This window comes from Nipponia nippon, unplaced genomic scaffold (genome assembly GCF_047370975.1).
Source record: "Nipponia nippon isolate SJK-2023a ecotype South Korea unplaced genomic scaffold, ASM4737097v1 scaffold_5, whole genome shotgun sequence".
Lineage (NCBI taxonomy): Eukaryota > Metazoa > Chordata > Aves > Pelecaniformes > Threskiornithidae > Nipponia > Nipponia nippon.
Genome location: NW_028262369.1, coordinates 86,669,589 through 86,689,944, shown reverse-complemented (window position 1 = coordinate 86,689,944; position 20,356 = coordinate 86,669,589). Strand labels below are relative to the sequence as shown.

General features: G+C 38.6%; 1 protein-coding gene across 1 annotated transcript in view; it reads right to left on the bottom strand.

The window, feature by feature from the left end:
- Positions 1-19,495, bottom strand: part of RALB (RAS like proto-oncogene B) — a 50,678-nt gene extending 31,183 nt beyond the window's left edge. The window contains exon 1 of the mRNA XM_087733163.1: positions 19,362-19,495. The gene's annotated coding sequence lies outside the window, so the exon portion shown is untranslated. The remainder of the gene's footprint in view (positions 1-19,361) is intronic.
- Positions 19,496-20,356: the final 861 nt, after the last annotated feature.

Below are 20,356 nucleotides of genomic sequence, written 5' to 3'. Positions count from 1 at the left end.
TCAGATACAGCTGGGATTTGTCAGGATCATATCACAAGGTCATTTTTAAGGAGATTCTAACTGACATTTTGTGAGGTAAGGGATTTCACATTCCAGTTTTACAAGCGTTACACTTCTGATCATCATGATTATCAACAGCATGACAGATTTAGGGCCTGATCTTGGAGCCTTTACAGAAGGAGGTAAGTTTATTGTAAATACCTTGATATCCAAGAATCAAAAGAAAATAAAAGGTCTAGGGAGAGTCAGAAGAGGTCAGGTAGTTTTATTCCATGGCCCAAAGGCAAGATCAGTTATACATACGTCATTTTTGGCATGTATTTTTTTAATGCAATTAAGATTGCGGTATCATCATAGCAGTTTATTTAAAATATTGGATTACTTTATCATAAAAAATAATCAACAACATTTACCTTAGATGTCACTTACTGCAATTTAAGCATATTAATTAGTTGCATACTGGACATAGCAATCAGATTTTTTTTTTTCCTTTTTGCATCAATCTGCTAAATATTCAAAAATAATTATTTTTTCACTCCTCAGAATTCTTTTCTTCCTTCAAATAACACCTGTTTTTTCAGTTGTTTTTTTTATAGGTCATGTTTCCTAATTGTCAGTCACTCTCTTTTTTCTTTGGACTCCCTCCAGCTGGCCCACGTTTCCTGAAGTGCACTGCTGAAGCAGATACATTAAGTAAAGCTTTACCAGTTATATGCAGGATATAAAGCGTACTCTAGTGTCTTACAGATAAAGTTGAATGTGATTATCAGTATCACACCAAAGCCAGTTGTGTAAAAACTGGAATTATTCCGGAAATAGATAAGGCAGGGGATTTTGCCAGAATAGTAAGGCGGCTAACATTACTGAGAATTTGGCTCACTGAGTTGAACAGTGCTACCTTGTTGAATAGCTGCTGTTGGAGAGTGATTTGAGCATGCCTGAAAAATTTTCATGTTAACAGGTCTTTTGCCCCTTATTTTTTAATCAAATTTTCCAAATGAAGTTATTGACAAATATATTAAATTAATAATGAAAATTACTGGCTTTGATAGCAACCAGCATTCTAGCAGGGTGGGATCAATACTTTAGAAAGAAGATTTGTCAATTAAAATTATATAATTTTTAAGTACATACATTTGTCTGCAATCTCTAATTAAGTTGAGGTAACTTAGAATGAGGTTAAAATGTCCTTCTTAAAACAGAGCACTTTTTATGCAAACATATTCTTACACCATAAAAGCCCTTCATATTTAGTCTGCTATCTTCATTGTTATCAATGCATTTTTCTCTTTTCAATGTTTAATTGCAACATCCGTTTGAACATTTGGGAGCTTTGGTGCCCCTTTACTGTTTAAGTGGCAATAGAAATTTTTTTCCCAAGCATCTCACAATTTACAAGAGGGATCTTGGGACCTGAATTTTGTAATAAAGTTAGTTATTGTTATGATAGTACTTTACCTATTCATCAATGGCACACCTAGAATTAGCTCTGATGTGACTCAGTGGCTAAAAAAATCAGACTTTTCTTGCACCTGCAACATAACTTTGCACTATCATGCTGGCAAATGTCAAATTAAAGGTCTGAATGTGAACTTGAATGGAAAATCTCTTCTGGAAATCCAAGTTCTGTATCAAGTGATTTGGTTGGTGAAACAAATGGCCACAAATTTTGTCTACCAAAATTCCTCTTCAGCTGCACTTTGATACAGATTTTTTACTTAATTTGCACAATATAACACTTTGTTGTTCATTAGGTGCTGTATTTCAACCCAGAGGTGAAAGCCTCAAAACAGTGGGTAAAGTGGATATTGTAGGAAGCCTGTAGGAACTTGTTCCACCAGTGAAGTTCATGAGAAAGTTTGTGTGTCTATGAATATGCTAATGTAAGTGTTATATTGTTATGACATTACTTTTTTCTCAGTTATAGAGCTTGCTAGGAACATAATACAGTCATGTGATAATATTGCTGCATTTGATACAAGTTTCACTATTGAGCTGAATGTTCATATGATAGTTTACACAGCATTCTTCTCTAGAAAAGACGTTACTTGCGTTACTTGTGGTTAATAACCTAATTCAGTCTACAAACAGCCTCTCCTTTTTTTTCATGTTAAATCAATAAGACTACAGTATGCTTTACATTAGAGGATTAAGAAAAGTAATTTCAAAATAAGCATGCATTGTATCGCATAACATTCTGGCTTCTGTATTGACTTTTATCTTTCCAGTGAACAGTAGCACATACTTAGGATCTGTGAAAAGAGTCAGAGATTAACTTTTTAGAAAAGACTGTTTGCTAGAAGCTAATTATGTCAGTAGTAGCAATTTACTATTCAACGTATTAATAGATTAATTAATATTCAACCTGTTAACTCATTAATAAATAAATTGTAAATCAAAAATAAGTTTCTTTTTATCTTCTGATGCAATTTACTTTGGGCCTCATGTTCCTTTGAAAAAGCCTGGGAGGAGCTGTACTGGTTTGTGGGGTCCTCAGTCTGCAAAAGTAATGATGTACCTTGGCCAAAGTATAAGTATGGGACTCCACCAGACACTGCAAGCCCCCAGCCCAAGCTTCTCTTCAGTCCCCAAGTTTTGTGATTTCATTATGATTTATTTCTGGAAAACCATAAAAATGAAACAGAAGCACTGCATTAAAATAAAAACTGAAATAATTTCCAAGAGCCAGGAAGTTCTCAGCTGAGACTTCTGGTACTGCAGATAATGTGAGCAAGCAAAGGTGCAATATAAGGAGAAAAGAACCTTTGAGTAGAAAGCTATATATGCATATATATGTGTGTGCATATATATTTTTAATTTAAAAGTTGAAGCCATTGTGATTAGACCCGACTAAAGTCATGTTTAAGGGTCAGAAATGCTGTTTTTCCCCAGATTTCCTTGGAGCTACACTGATTTACAGCACAGAGAACTGCTTTAAGTACTCACAAGCAAATCCACCCACCCTTCTACCTAATCTAATCTCCTCAAAATAAATGACTGAAATCCTAAATTCATCTGATATTTGCGGCCTAAAAGAAATCGTTTGCTGGACAGCACTGAACGTTTGCTTCATTTGGTCTTGTCTTTTCCCTTTCATTACAGGGCCATGTTTTAAGACCCTGCAAGCTGTGTTATAGGTTTTCTGCCCTAGAGCAGAATGACCAAAGAATGGCTTTTTTGGACATTTTTTGATCAACTACAGTTTATTGAACAGTGTTATATCTTGGCTTTCTCAAATCTTTTTTACTTGATTTGACATTATCATAGATGAGAGCAGAATCTGTATATATCAGATACTGCAGATCTGCACCTGTACTACTGCTGTGTCCCTAAGGCAAATGTTGAACAAATTGATTTAAGAAGTTTCATCTAGTCAGAATGAAAAAATAAAATTTACAGTAAATAAGAAATAAGCCCAAGCTGCGTCTATATTTTCTAAGAGTCTTTCAGAACTATGATTGCCCTTAATCATACAAACTACCTTTGTGTAACTTTGAGATCTATAGTAAGAAGCTTTACACAACCTTTCAGAGAACAATAAATCAAACTTTGACTTTTCAAAATTGCTTTTCTGCATTCAGGCATGAATTTCATCCTGAGGCTGGATTTCTTGAAGGGCAACAATAGACCTTTAGCTTCATTTTTTCTGATCAGACTTTCAGTAGCAGAAAATGAATTGGTTTGATCTGGCTTCCGTAACTATATTTATTGCCCTTATAACCCTTGTCCTTTTTTAAGGCTTTCCTTTTTCTATGCAATAGTTCTTTAACATTTTAAATGGAGTTACAACAAGGTCATAAGACATATAAGGTGTCCTGGTTTCAGCTGGGATAGAGTTAATTTTCTTCCTAGTAGCTGGTATAGTGCTGTGTTTTGGATTTAGGATGAGAATAATGTTGATAACACACTGATGGTTTAGTTGTTGCTAAGTAGTGCTTACACCAGTCAAGGACTTCTCAGCTTCCCATGCTCTGCCCAGTGCACAAGGAGCTGGGAGGGGGCACAGCCAGGACAGCTGACCCCGACTGGCCAAAGGGCTATGCCATACTGTATGGCATCATGCTCAGTATGTAAACTGAGGGGGCTGGCCAGGGGGCCGTGATCGCTGCTTGGGGATGGGCTGGGCATCAGTCAGCAGGTGGTGAGCAATTGCATTGTGCATTGTTTTGTATATATTATTATTATTATTATTACTACTACTATGATTATTTTCTCTTTCTCTGCTGTCCTATTAAACTGTATTTATCTAAACCCATGGGTTTTACTTTTTTTTTCCCCCAATTGTCTCCCCCATCCCACGGGGGGTGGGGAGGAGGGTGAACGAGCAGCTGTGTGGTATTTAGTTGCCGACTGGGGTTAAACCACAACACAAGGCCTGCTTTTCCCTTACCTTTTTTCTTCCATACTGATTACTATCTGTGAAAACATCCTCAAAATGCTAAATGGTGATGGATGCAGATTTAAATCACTACAGAATGGTCAGATAACGGAGAAGGTGGCCCATAATATAATCTTTCAGTTCTCTGGAAGCAGTGCACAATGCATCAAAATTCATGTGGAATCTTTCCAAACAGAAAATGGAGAATTAGCCCAGAAACTAGTGGTCTGATTCTAAGCAGCAGCATCCGAGACATTGCTGTCTCTGAGCATTGGATTTTATGGTGATTTTTTTCATGCTGTTTTCAGTGTCACTTGATTATTTTCTCTTTGCTCTTAGCCTTGGACATTAACAATTATATTACTGGAATGAGAGAAGGGATGAACACTGATTAGTTAGGGAGACTATTCTGGAAAATCTTAGTGCCAGTTGAGAAATCTGAGTTGCCATAAGGTGAGGTGTTTGGTGATGCATGCCAAATTAATTGTTGGTCTCAGGACAGTCTGTAGAGTGTAAAAATCAACTTCATATTGAAGCATTGTGATTATCATTATTTGACCTGAACAGAAAAAGGAAGTAAACGCCCTTCAAGAACTGGTTTCTGCAGATAATGAGTGGTATCTGCCTATACACAGTATAAGGGAAAAAATAATGGGTTTTCCCTTCTGCAGATCAATAGAAGACTTCAGTCTGCAAACCCCAAGCTTAAGCTCTTACAGTGGTCACTTTAAGTTAATTGATAAGGTTAAAAACTAGCATTGGTCATTTATACTGTGCCTGGGTCCTAGAAATAGATGGACGATGCCAAGCAGATAATATAAGCCTGCCCATGGAAGCTAGAACTGTAAAGGCAGAGATGCCACCAGTGTAGTCAATATAAACTGTGACATCTTTATGAGAGCAAGGACTGTTCAATGTGTGCTGTAACCATTAGATAAGATAGATCACTCTTGCTTGTACTGTCTCTGGTTTAGTGAATAGTATTCTATGCAGAATGGGTCAGCTTCAACAAGGACTAAATACACCCCTTGCCTAGCATAGGATAGTCTTTGTCTTGCTATTTGGGACATTTTCCTACTAGATACAGGCTCAAATCACCCCAGAAGAGGAGGAAGTTGATGTCTGGTTTACTACATGCTAGATAGATGCTGTATTCCCTAAGACCTTGCATACAAAGGATGCATCTTCTTCCTGTGATTTGAAAGAAAAGACTGCTACTCTCTCCTTCCTTCCCTCTTTCAATTTATAGAGAAGGTCAGGATTTACAAGAACACTCTTCCTAAGTTATTTTCTATTCGCTTCCCACTGAACTTTTTGGTTTGCATAGATTACATTCAGAGAAGGGACCTGAAAGTGTTACTGAAGCTTACTGTAATGGCTTAAGATGCTACTTTCCCCAAAGTCTGCCCAGTCCTTTTGCCAAAGGTCTTAAGAGAGTGGTAGATGATAATGTTTGTGATCTTAGCTCTTCCATTTAACAGTTATGATTAATTTAGGATGCAAGACTCTTAGGACAGCTAAGACGCAGGTACGTAGGTGGGAACGGGCAAAGTAAATGGAAGATCCAAAATGTTTAACAATTTATCTTTTCTTGACAAATGCTTTAACCCAACAAGTTATTTCCTTGTAAATTTAGAAAAGATCTTTAAATAGAGCAAGCCTGAGATATTATTATAGTCTTGTGGCAGCTGCCATTTCCTTCCAAGAAAGGGCAGTCCTTCATGCTCTTTGGAAAGCAAAAATGCTATGGATTTGGCCATTGTGGCTGAAGATATCCATTATGTCAAATGCAAAATGCAATAGTCATGTCACGTCCATGCTAGATTCAGCTTGATGTAGTTCTGCCTTTTCAGTTTCTTTTCACAGAGCCTAAGCAATGTGGCCACCTGCTGAATCTCTCTTTTGATTAGCATGTAAAGAATCCTTTCTTTGGATCAGCTGGGCTCCTTTGACTTCTCAGCACTGAAGGCTCAGCAACAGTTTCCTTGTGGCTTTTCTTAAACCTCTCCAAGGGTTTTCTGGTGATAATTTGGGAAGCTTTCAATTCAGGAAAAGATGGTAAAACTCAGTTCCTTTTCCACTTAGCTGATTTGTACTTTCTTACTTTGATGTATGATATTAACGGAGAGAGGTCTAAGCTGCTGTTTCTAAATACAGTCTGAGTCATGGCAGAAAGAGTTGCAGCCTGTAGAGTTCAAATTTCCTTAAGCTGTTGTTTCTTCGTTCTTGTCATGCAAACAGTGCCATTAAAAAGTAGAAGCAGGTAGACTGCAGCATGAAAGAAATTCAAAACCTCTGATGGGGCCCTATTTTGCAAATAGAAGTAAAAGGTTCACCTAGGACTTACCTTCGTTAGAAAGATTGATTATCTGCATTAAAAGATAGAAATCATTGTAATATGATTCCAGAGGGCCTTAAGAGACCTCAGATAAATGAGTTTATTCTAGTTAAAAGAAGATAAGATTTATTTGACAGCTGTGGGAAGCACATTGTCTCATCCCCAGAATTTTCCAGCTTGGTTTAAAGCTGTCCTCATGGGGTGACTCCACACACGTTCATTCTGCCTTGTAGTTTAGCTGTTGGCTTTTGACATAGCTGTTGCACGACACAGGTGAACTACCTGATAATTATCAGGTCTTGCTCCTCAGAAATACGTATAAATCAAAAGTAATCTTTCCTGTCAGTTCCCAAAAGCCGCAAGTGTAAAAACAAGTAGGTGTGATTGCCATGCTTTGTCCTTGGTTGCTGCACCTACAGCATCAACTTCACCAGCAACTTTCATCTCTTCCCTTTTAAAAGCTTATAATAAAAGGGCTGCTTCCCTTACCACATTAGTTGTAATAAATCTGCAGCTGGCATTAAGGAGGATACTGCATGATTTTACAGATCTCATGGTCATGAATCAGCAACGAAAAAGGCTATGGAATTTCTTTCTCAAAAAACATGGTTTCTATATCCCTCAAGCTAAATGTATGTTCCTTTTGGCTATGGAAGGAATAAGGCTTTTTATGCTTTTCCAGCCAGCTAATGGAGGACCGTGCTCACCTATCCCTGTTAGAGACTTCATTCAGTAGAAAGCCATAATTAACAGGCAGACTAGCCTGTAAAGCGGACTAATAAAATGTCAGCTTTTCTTGGTGCACATTCTTACCTCGTCTAGCAAATTTCCAACAACAAAGCTTGCTCTGTCACAGGCTTGGATCGTGGGGAGACTCTTGAGTTGCTGCTAGAAGAGGTATGAAAACGTGCTAGTCCAGATTAGGAAGTGCTTACGAGCGGACGGAGCTACGACACATTAGATGGCATCACACTTGTGGCTACTCCTGGTCTTATTTTACATCCACACCAGAGCTACCTCCTATTTGTGTTTATTTTGGTCCATGTGCACTGTTAGCTCCCTGAGAAGCATGCTTTGTGTTCCAGCATGAGAATTTGAGTCAATTTTTATTCTTATTGACCAATATTAATTCTAACTCCATTTTTGTTAGATTTCAAACTTTCAACTATTCGTTTGTCAGTAGAGTGTCAATGGCTTGTTGCTCCAGGACATAACTGATTTGTACTCTCAATGCACCAAAGCAGCCTTTTGCAGCATGCCAGAGACACGGCTCCAGTTAGTCAGGCAGCTAGAGCTTTCACTCAAATCCTAGGTTTTGAGCTTAAGCTTTTTCTCATAAGCTCCTGATGATTTCCCAAGCTACCAAACTAGTTTGCTGGCAGCCTTATTTTAGTTATATAAAAAATGTTTTAGTTCCATTTCTTATTCTGTTCCATGTACAAACATTTCATTCTAATTCTGCCAAAACTTTGCCACTCTTGTTCTAGTTCCTGTTAACAAAAGGCATAGCTTCCTGGTCTGCATCCTGTTAGTGCTGACACAGGCTCCTAATATCCAGCGTAGATTCATCCCCCCAAGGACAGGAAATGTTCTGCTTTGCTGATTCAAATCTGACCAGAAATAATGTGGACTAAGTTTTAAGAGGGAAAATTTAGCTAAGAACATGAGAGTTCAGAATGTAACAGTTGGAGTTAAACACAGAGGGGAGAAATATCAGAACTGGCTTGAAAGTCCTTGATAAATGGTAACAGTAATAGTAATGAAACATAGCCTGAGAATTTAGCCTAACATCAGCATCCTTCTTTGTATGTTTTTCCTTTCTAAGGTTTTTGTTGGTTTTTTGCTGTTTTTTTTTTTTAATGTATTCTGGTCGGTATGACTTGTTATTTGCATTGGTTTGAGCATATACCAATTTCAATTCATATTATTTAACAAAGGTTTTACAAGTGTTTTTGCAATTTAATGTTGCTGATAATAACTTGTGTGTGGAGTCACCCCATGACGATCATAGAATCAATCATAGAATCAATCATAGAATCATAGAATGGGTTGGGTTGGAAGGGACCTTAAAGATCATCTGGTTCCAACCCCCCTGCCATGGGCAGGGACACCTTCCACTAGACCAGGTTGCTCAAAGCCCCATCCAGCCTGGCCTTGAACAATTCCAGGGATGGGACATCCACAACTTCTCTGGGCAACCTGTTCCAGTGCCTCACCACCCTCATAGTGAAGATGGATGACAGCTTTAAATGTCATTTAAGCTGCCATTTATGTCAATTTGTCTAAATGCTGTATGTGGTTAACAGTGGTTGGTTCTTGAAAATATTAATATTACAAAAACTGCCTGTGGAACTGGCAACTTCTAGACAAGAAGCAAAGGACTACTAGGGCATGAGAGACTGAACTCTGATGTCCCTTTCCAGGTCAGAATCGAATTGCCTTGGCTTAGGGGATATGGCAGTTCTGTGGATAAAGACAGGCCATTGTTTTTCAAACTCTGCTATTTAGTCACACTAAATATATTTGAAATTCACAAATTAACAAATGGTATGCAGTAGTTGTGCCGCTGAAAGGACAGAAGTTCTCAACTGAGGATTTTAATGGGACATGGCATAAATATTTAAGTTGAGGCATAGCATAAAAAGGTGAAAACTGACAAAGAGTGCTTGATAAAGGGAGACAAAACAAAGACAGGTAAGTCCTCAGGTTCTTAATTTTACAGCTTCCTTGAGCAAATTAGGAAATCACAGTACAGGAGAGTGAAGTTCAATGGGTGCTTTGCACACCCAGGTACAAAATCATGGCTTCTCTTTCCTAACCAAATCTGAATAGCCTTCTGCTTAAACAAGAGTGGGTCATGGATTTGCTGTGTTAATAGGGACTCTTTAGCTGATTTAGCATGACTAGGCAGGATGCTCTCCTTCCTCTGAGCTTGCTAACGAGTATCAGGAAGTATTGTCTTCCTTCCCGGCTCCCAGCTTGCTGCCTCTACAACATCCCCTGCCTTTACTGGCAGGGCTTCCTTGCCAGGTTCCGTCACAGCTATGCACACACTGCTAAAAAAAAAGGGGGGTCCAGCCATTTCTGATGGTTGTAATAATCTTCTTTCTTCTCATCTGTTGTGTATCATGCATAAATAACTGCCATGGTTTAGCTAGTGGTGAGTGTATTTTGGTTGTGAAGGACTGATCTATAATTAACTTTGTTATGATAATTATTATAGCACCATAATATTTGGATATATAAATGAATTACAATTTTGGAAAGCAATGGTGTTGGCACCTTTGGGCTTGAAATATGCTGTATCAACAGATTTGAATATGTTCACAGTTATAGGGATTTTTTCAGTTCTAGCTGTCAACATGTTAACAAGTTTCACCCCTGTAATAATGGACTTTTCCCACTGATGACTCAGAGGAAATAGTCTCTCCACCCAGTCTTTCACAGAGTAAAACACAGCAGTTCCCCAAATTTTTCACTGCAAAAAATTGCTATTGTAGAGCAAGAATTTAATGCAACACCAAATACTAGCACAAATATGTGATCAAATTGAATTTCATGTAGCTTGTTACCTCGTTTGAAACTGTTGTGACCTCACTAGTTATAATAGCGCCTGCTTTGGGAACCAGTGCTTTATACACTGTTAAATAGCAGATGCGCATATCTGAGTTATATTAGCAGCCTATAGCACAAGGCAATATAGAGTCAGCATGTCCTGAAGAGAAGACTGGAGTTATTTAATGTTTGCATAGTCTAAGATAATGGGAATGAATCTATTAGATGCACCATTACTGACCTCCCCTCCCCTTCAGTCTCCTTTGTATCAAGAGCTATGACCATATTCCATTCCAGTGACTTCAGCACCAGATCTGGATTTACATTGAGATGACAGAGTAGAATTTGACTGCTATTCAAGGCAAAGCTAATTTGTATTGTAAAATTACTTCCTGTTTCCTTCTTGATCTTCACTATTTTGCATAAAGTTACAGACATATATGATGCCTTAAAGGTGGATGAAGACAAACGCCCCTTCCCTGTAGAGATTACAATCAACAATAAGAAATAAAAACACAAAATAAAGAATGACTGCCAGGAGGCAATAGATTCTTTCCATGGACTACGGTTTTCTATAGGACATGTGTGCGCTTAGTAATTCTTAATCTACAATCAGTCCAGGTTAAGTACTTTGTTTCTTTTAAAGATGTAAATAGCAACGCCTAGTGGATTAGCATAGAAACACTTTATGGAAGAAATGCATCTTAGGAAGGATTTGAATAAAGATAGCATTGTGATTTCTTCCAAAAGACTTATCAGAAAAGAATTTACAGCAGAGAAGAATAGCTCCTGCCTTTTCATCACAGTTACTTTCTGAAAAACAAGTACTGAAGAGAGATAAGGAAATTTTCTTGTAGACTATTATCAAATAGCAACTTCACTCCACCCTTCCCTTGTATTTGGCTTCTTGCAGAGTGCCTGGAGCTGCAGTTTTGTTCCAAGACTACCCTCAGAAAAATCCCCTGCCATTATCAGGCATGCTAGCAAAAGAAAGAAATGTATACTTCTTCCAAAGAGGAAAAATTTAATTAACTGCCATCTATCAAAATCAGGAGAGGTACCCCTTCAGCTTGACTGAAAGTTAATGTAGCTTTCTCCTGTACTGTAACTGGCTGGATGTGCTGAAACCAAGCTATGGACACATCCAGTAGCACTTTTCCTCTAGCAGAAGTTTCAGCTGAGATTTACATGCATCTCAATTACTTAGAGAGTCTCCCTGAAGATAAAGTAAATGTTTCAACTTGTAGTTAAGTGCGAGTGCTCAGTCTTGGTAATTCATACTTAGATTATGTTAAAATTAAGCTGATATTGTAATTTTTTCCATTGGCTTTTAATCTTTATATTAGCTCAGAATGGTGCCTGTTTGCACTAGCGAAAGAGCTTTCCTATCAACTCTGAGGACAGCAACTTCTTTTCAGTCCTCATCTGCACTATGCTTCCTGTATTGGAGGAAGATAGGACCCAGAACCTGCTGAATGTATTCACTTGAATAAAAAGCCTGCAAGATTAACCCATAGATCCTGTATCCTTGTATGCACACAGAATTCACACTTACTGAAATTATTTCCATAATTACAAGAAAATCATAATTCCTGCAGTTGTGCAGGGAAATTGAGTCATGCATCACATGCAGATGGCCAAAGAAGAGAGAGACACAAATACAATACAAGGAATACAAACATAAAGAAATGTATTGTCATATATTCCTTCTCAGTGAGTGATAGCTCCAGCAACATTAAGTGTATTAATAGGATAGTCAAGCCCCAGAGGCTGAGTGAGTCAGGTCCCAGTTTAAGGACACTGACAATCAATGTCAGCTCATTCAGAGAGAAGCACAGCAACAACTCATCTGCATCAGGGTGCTGGTTTTGCCCACCTCTCAGAAGCATGGGCAAGAAGCATCCTCCCTCCTTTCCTTCTCTTTGGGATGAGGCAGCAGCTTGCTCCTTGGAATTTCCATAGAAAAGGTGGTTCAGGCCAGACAGAAGATCTTGCAGACCAGATTTGGCCAGCAGGCTGCATGGAGAACCATCCTCGTGAAGAATTTTCAAAAGTAATCTGTGTCAGCCTGACTACATCCACTGACTGTGCTGTGAGTCTGGCCGATGCCAAGAGCTTTTGGAAATCACCGTCTATATCTGGACATAGACTCTTACTCTATCCTCAGTCTTTGTGCAAACCTTCTTTTTGCAATGGGACCCTCTCTGCTCGTAGCAGGCCTACACAATCCTATCTCTATAATCTCAGACACTGGGCAACATTATAAAGGAAATTGTCATCACCCAAGAACTTAACACACAGTTTATGGCTTTCGGAGTCATCAGTCCTTACTAGAAACAAACAGACACCAGTATGAACAAGCTGAAGAGTTATATTGAACTCATAATCCTGAAAATGTAGCCAGTTTTCTTTTTCCTTGGTTACCTCATTTGTTGTCACGACTCTCCATTCTGGAACAGAAACTCAGCAGACATAGCATAGGATTAGGAACTTAGTAACTTAACTGCAGCTTTAACACTAGTTCCTATGTACTGTGGCAATGTGGAGATGGTTGCACAGTATTTTGAAGGGAAGAGTTCTGCATCAGAGTGCTGAGGTGGGAAAAGTACTGTTTATGATTGTGATTGATACTGTGTTGCTACAATGTAGTTTTAGTAAGAAAAATGATGTAACCTAAATGTTTCTGTCAGTTGGGAATACACCTTGTTTGTAAGACTACAAGAGTAGAAGGAATGTCCGTCACTCAAGTTTAAAAGGCGCCCTTTGAGTAAAAACAGGGTCTTGGCTGACTGAGACAACCAGGACTGAAGGAGGCTGGCATTTAGATCACAGTAGCAGCAAAACTAGATGACAAAGCAGAGCTTTAAAAAGCCTCTCAGATGGAAAGGTTTGGGCCAGAAAGGAAGTGAGAGGAATGGAGGGTGCTGCTTACTAAAGGGAGGAGATAGGAAACAATGATGCTATTGTGGCAGTGGAGCTGGTGAAGGTCAGAGAAGATAAGCTCTAATTTGCATGCTTTCAAAACATTCATGCAAGATTGGTGATTTCTTTAGTGAAAGATTAGGGCCAAGGGACATTGTGGCCAGGGAGTTTGCTGTATTTGTATGAACTGTAATTTACAGTGCTTTAGTTTTTCAAGCGAAAAGCAATGCCTTCAGCAACTTTATACAAAGGATATCTGCTTTGCATTAGACTTGCCATATGTCTTCTGAAGAATTAGCTATAAACCTGAAGATCTGCACTTTACAGGAAGCTCTGGGAAGGGTCTGTCCAAGCTATGGTATCTGGAGGAGTCAGTGCTGGACATGGAACAGGCAGCAAGGCTGTCAGCTTTAGCTCTCAGGAAGAGATACTAAGCAGAATATTTCCACCTTGAATACGTGCTTTTGTAACCCCCAGTTGAAGAACTGTGCCCGGTCTTTAACCAGACATGAGAGACAAGAGTCCCAGGGGCATGGGACCATAGCTGGGTCTTGTGGAATTAATAGGGGGGAGCCCTGCAGGGGGAACCATGTTAAGTTTCTTTAACGGAAGTTGCTTATACAAGCCTATCTCCTAGGAAACAGTATTTGTCTACATTAACATTCTTTACCTAGTACTAGATGTATAGAATGTGTCTAGGTTCACTGCTGTTTAGATTTCCCTCCTTTAGCATTCCTACAGCTTGCCAGAATGTCTGCTTCTGCAGAAACAAAGGTTAATTAAACACATCCGCCCATTAGAGCAAGGAGCGAACATTACAATCTGGCCCAGAGCTACCTTCTTCAGCTGTCAGCACTGAAAGACACTTGGAACCACAAATTAGTTCCTCAAGCAAAACTAGTTTCAGCAGAAACTGCTTGTTTTATAGAACAGAGAAGTCCTTCCCCATATTTACAGTTTCAGCTTGTACTTGCCTTGCTGTACCTAGTTCCAGCAAGAAACATTCTAGTGGTATTTTGCAAGTTGCATGATCCAAGATTTTTGGATCTTTACAGTGCCATGATTAACACATAATAAGGAATGCTGGAAAAAATGTACCTTGCCTGCATTGCTAACTCCACCTTTTATAATTAATATAATTTAAGGTAACTGATATTGGATTTTTTTTGTTACTTGTGGCATTCCTTACCTTTGTACCTTTCACTGTGCTTGCATAATGGAACTAAACTGCCCAACTCCCTGATTATGCATTTCTTTTCACTTTCTTTTCCGTTTCATTTTCTGGCTCTAATGCATAAGTACCGTATTACCACAAATGCTTTCTCAGTTCTGTGAATCAAATTGACATACTACTATATTCATTATATTAACTCTGCAGAGTAGCACCATGGCTGTACCTCAGTTTCCCTCTCACTGTTGTGTGGGGAGTGAAGGCAGACAGCATATACCTTTCACAAACATGTACTGTTACCATGCCTATAATCCCCACTGCTTGAAGAACTGACATTCCTAAAATGTTTTCTTTCTGTGCTGAATCAACACAACAAGGCTGCAACAGACCTATTAAAGAGCGGTGACTAGTAATGAGATTACTAAGGCAGGCAGGATGCATTGAGGTTTTCGCTGAAAGTAGGCTCTTAAATAAAGGTAATTATGTAAAATAGCATGATGTCTACTTAATCATAAAGGCTGGCTTGTTTTCTGTTCTCTTCAGTAATAGATGAAGCAAGTACAACTCTCTCTACATCCAAAATTCAAGGCCCATATTTTGTCAGAGCTCTTTTCAAATGCGATACTGCATTATGCATCCTCCATTCTCATTCAGATTATCCCAAACAATTTCTGATTTTCTGAAGCTGACTCATTCTTCATACCTATTAGCTGAATTGTTGCTGAAAAGGATTCTCTGCCCATGAACTGTATGTGCATGTATTTAGTTTCTACTGGTTTGGTTAGTTTTGATCAGACACACAGATCACAAAGTCTTCTTTCTATTCCCAACCTGGAAGAGAGCACCTAGGCACATGATAATTTCAAACCCTGTTTTTCACAAATATTATCTAATGTTTGATTAAAACTTTCAGCTTCTTAAACATTATTAACATTACATTTGATGGGTTAATAATAGGAGCTATGGATAAAAGGAGACATGAGTGAAGAGCCACAGAAATATTTTCAATAATTTGCATTGCTTTCTTGGGTTTGGTTTCAAAGTCTATGAAACTCACAGAAGTGTCTTCTTTGTCCACTTTGTACCGGACAACTCCTGCCTGGTTTTCAAAAACCCCTTTGAAAGGCAGCATCTCTAAGCCCTGATTGACAGGCACAGACACAGTGCTCATCACTTGGCATCAGGCCATTTTCTGAAGTCTGTGAGAAAAACACCTTTGTCTCTAACAGAAACGGAAAGTGAAGCTGGAGCAGTACACTGACCAGTATTGGACAGTTGATCGCTGATGACAGAGCCCTAGTGGCAAAGTGTGAGATATGCTCATAGTTGACATTTTAAAGAGAAGATAAACCCAAAAGGAAAACAACATGGTAAATTAGAAGTATTGACCCCAAAGAGGAAACAGAATGGCCTTCTTGGAACATCTCTCCTTGGCTTGTTACCTGGAACCTTCTGTCTAGCCCCCAAATTCAGTAGGCAAGATGTGATTCTCCTCTTCTTTACAAGTGCAACATGTTAAATTACTTCTGAGTCGTTTCCATAAATAGAGCATGCCAATACTTACTGACTGATTTTACCACCTAGGAGCTTTATTTGCATTCAGCAATGAAGCAGTTGAATTTTTAAGGTATTTTGTTGTTAAATTGCAATTAAGTTGGAAGGCTGCTTACACAGCAATGCCCTATTCGTTACATATGGCAAAAGTCTTTATAAAAATCTTGGAGCTGACTACAGCCTTGTGTTGCTTATCTCACACACACCAAAAATACTATATGATACAAAGCGTTGTATAAGGCTGCGTAACAGATAGCTGTGTCTATACCCAGGTTTAACAGGGAGCAAGCCATGGTAATATTATTTCTTCATTCCATCTCCTGAGCCTCCTTCTATCTTATGCCTACGTACATATTTTCTGGGCCATTTATTCTTTCCTATACTGAAGAACACTATCGAACAGGTAAGATAGTGAGGATTGGAAAAATTTATATATGTCCTATCAGCATAAACAAATATGTGGACTATACTCCGTAAAGCTATAAAGCTGCTGGAGCATACCATTAGCCTGAACACAGGTACTATTGATTGAAACGTTTTCAGGGCTCGCACCTCTTTATGTACCTGTCTATTCAGAGATGACACAGCATATAGTTCAGAATTGCACTTCTAAGCAGATGTTTCTTAAGACGCATTTGCTCTTTTGTGCTTCAGGCTACATTTTCATCTAGTCATGACAGCATAACCAGCAGTCTATCTTTTGCTTTCTGTGGGGCAATAACTATTCTCCATTAATTAAAGCTATGGGTATTATTAAGTGGAACTGGTGTTGAGAGTATGAAAAAGAGCTTTGCTACATTGACAGCAAAGAGATTGCTGTGAGTTTTAAGTGTGTTCCTTATTTTTTTTGTGGAGATCTGCTTGAGTGTATTTTTAGAGCTCAGGATTACTGTAAACAAAACATATTCAGCTGATATCTGAAGCAATAGCTGAACAAGAAAGACTAAAAAGCCCTAAGCAAGGAAAACCTTTGCAAATATTTCAGCTGCTTAGATGATTAAAACATAATACTGCAACATGAAATTGAGAACAATTATTTTAATCATTTAAGGAGTTTGTTCAACTTTAGAGTTAAGTCTGGTTTGATGACTAAAATGCAGGGCAAGGAACCAGAAGCCATAAACTCTATTTTCAGCGTTAGCACTGACTCACTGTGTGATATTGAACAAGTCTCTTCATTTAACTGTCTCACTCTCTGTCTCACCTGTAAAATGAGGGAACCTACCTCACAAGTTCTTTGTGAGATTAATTAATTAAACATTTGCTGCACACCTAACATTTCTTGGATGTAAGGTGGTGGAAAATTTATATTAAACACATATATAAACAGGATACAAGAGCAGAGCTGGGTGGTTTCTGTAAAGGAAACTCACATCTCTTTCATCTTTGAAATTTTTAAGCATGACAACAAAATAATTAACTACAGGAAAAACTGTGGGTAAAGCCCTTGAAAAGAGTTTATAAATTGAAAAAAAGCATAGCCACAAACTAGACAGACCAAACTATAACTAAGAATAAAAATACATTGTTGTTCTTCAGTAGGGTGCACAATTAAAAGACTAAGGTGAGTCTTTCTCTCCTACGATGTACAAGCAAATTTACATCTAACAAGTGAAAGGAATCAGATTTAAATCTGGAGAAAGGAAATAGTAATGTTTCTTTAAAAACCCACATTTTTTACTGAACTCGTTGCCACATGGCATCATTGGAACCAAGATCTCAGTGCATTCAAGAAGCAAACATTTATATGGAAATGTGAATATCCACATTTGGAAATGTGAAAACCCCTCACGTTGCACAGTACAAGTCAACTAATACCTGATAGGCATTAAAAAAAATCTCCTGTGAAGCCTATTTGACAGCTGGTCACTCCGGACTTGCTCACGGCTGTATCAGAAGCACCTAGTACAGGTCGCTGTCGGAGGCAGAACCCTGGCATAGGTGGACTAATGGCCGCCTCTAGTACAGCAATCTCGATGCTGCTGAGGCTAGACTGAGCAGCACACGAGCACATCTTTAGCATCCTTCTACTCTTATTGTAACTATGTTGTAGAAAGTAGCAGGTTTGTTCTGTCATAAAATTAACTACATCGGCAACAGAAGAGGGTCCAGCAACTTTTAACTGAAGAGGAGTTTTTACCTCACCATGCAGTTTAGCAGATAACAGAACGGAATGATTTTTACTACATTGTGCTGTGACTCTGTGAATGAGCTGATCAAAACCACAGTAAGCAAAGCAAAAAAAATGGATAAAGTAGTGTGATCAATGACATATTCAAAGGTTATGTGTTTTCTGTACAGTTGCTTGCCTCACCAAAGACTGTTTGGGGAAAGGACACGACTTATTTGCACTTTTCTGAAGCCTGTTATTGTTATCTTAAATAGTCAAAATATATCACTACTGCTTTCTGTTGGTTCCATTCAAAACAGAGTGAGGCCTTTATGTAAAGCATGGTCATAAGTATTTTACAACTTTGGAATGAGGTTAGTGTTTGGTATGCTGTGATGGCAACACGCACAGGAAAATTCAGATTTTCTATCCTTTTAAAAACAACTTTCTAGGTTAATAAATAACTTCTACAATATCATTTGGTAGATATAAATGCAAGCTGGTTATTTACTTTCATTGTAACATTTTTTACACTGCAAATTCTGGATCATACTGAGTTATTCATACACTATAACTATAAATATATTACTGATATATTTAACAAGTTTCTACTAAATTAGCATTGCAGAGACATCTAGACAAAACCTTAGGCCCTCCACCAAGAATGGCAGAGCCTTTAGCTCTGTGTTTCAGAGCTAAAGACCAGTATGGAGAAGTGCAGAAGTAACGCCACCACCACCACCACGGGTTATGTAGTTATACTAAAAAGAATCAGTGACTCACTGTTAGTGTTTACTTGGCCTGTATGCTTTAGGGACGATGAGTGGAGAATAGTGCAGAATACTAGTTCTTTTATTCTCCTTTTATTTTGCTTATTACTAGCTAGTACTACTGCAGTCATTAAGTCACGCAAGATTAAGAATAAACAAGAGGTGCTTGTCATCCAGCATTAATACAACGCCATGTGCTCACACATGGCTGCTTGTGCATACATTTTAGCAGCTTTTTTTTCCTGTCTGTCCACAGTGAATGGGTATGCTGCCTTACGGAGTACGTGTGCCTTGGCCCTTTCCTACACCTAGCCCACACCTTTAATTCAGTCTCTGCACCCTGAGAGCCTCCCGCGTTGCTGCTATCCCTTTTCTCACCCCAGCTGGGCCAGGAATCTCCTTTCTCTTCTCACTTCAGTGATGGAAAATGACAGTGAGTTCTCCTTTCACTTGTATTTGTGTCCCTAACTGCATACCCATGTAAATACATAGAGAAGTGATCTTTCTCTGATACAACTTTACAAGCTAGATATAGATTGTTTGCTTTCTTAGCTGATACTCACTGTGCTTAAAGGGTCGTTCGTCCTAGAGCAGCAGTTTCTTAAGGAGTATGAATAGGGCAGGCAGGCGGATGATGGCAGAAGCAGCTCCACTACAGTATTACAGTCCAATTCACACGATGACTGTAGCTGGACTCCTCCTAGTGCCTCAGAAAGCTGCAAGAAAAGGGAAGGGCTCAGGATATGATATCATGTGCTCATTCTAAAAACAAGGAAACTGTTGTAGATGATTGAAAAAGTAACAGCTTAAAAATTCCTGAATGGCCAATAACAGAAAATTACTTTTCTGCTTCACCTTCCCTACCCTCTCCAGTGAAAAGCTCCAGTAAATACAAACGACAAATTTAGAAAACAATATTTTCATCATTACTAGGACTAGCCTAAGAGATGTATAACAGCTGAGCCACCTCAGAGCATTGCTTAGTGTTGCCTGGCGTTGTCTGTTGTCTGTTCTTATGTCAGATCTTAAGCTTTGAGCTTGTTACCAGGTCTGTTCAGGCACATACAGCAGTCCCCAGCATAGCTGGCTCTGCAGCCACAATTGGGTTTGCGTAAGCAATAAGGACCCATGTGTATCCACCTTTTGGCAGTACCCTGACTTGTTTATTGCCTTTTTCAGCAAAAGTAAAATCTTCTAAAGCACCTAAGTGACTTAGGAATCCAATTAATATTTTCTAAAGTAATGTAAGAAAACAGGCTTGTAAATCTCATGGAAAGTCAATGTGATTTTGTGCAGATTTGCTGGGGTAAGTTTTACTCCTTAGATCCCTTTCTAATTGTAAGCCTGCTTTAGAAATAATAATTCATTTACAGGGCTATATTATTATAAATTTATTTCCCAGGTCATCATTTACAGCCTTTAAAAAAGAAATTAATAAACATTTGAAGCAAAGCAGATGTCCTAACTTAGCACAATTGTTCTTAACCTGGATTTAGCTTTGAAGTTTGCTGTTTCCATTTCAGATCCAAAGAAGCACCTGTGTGCCTGGAAGCTTGTC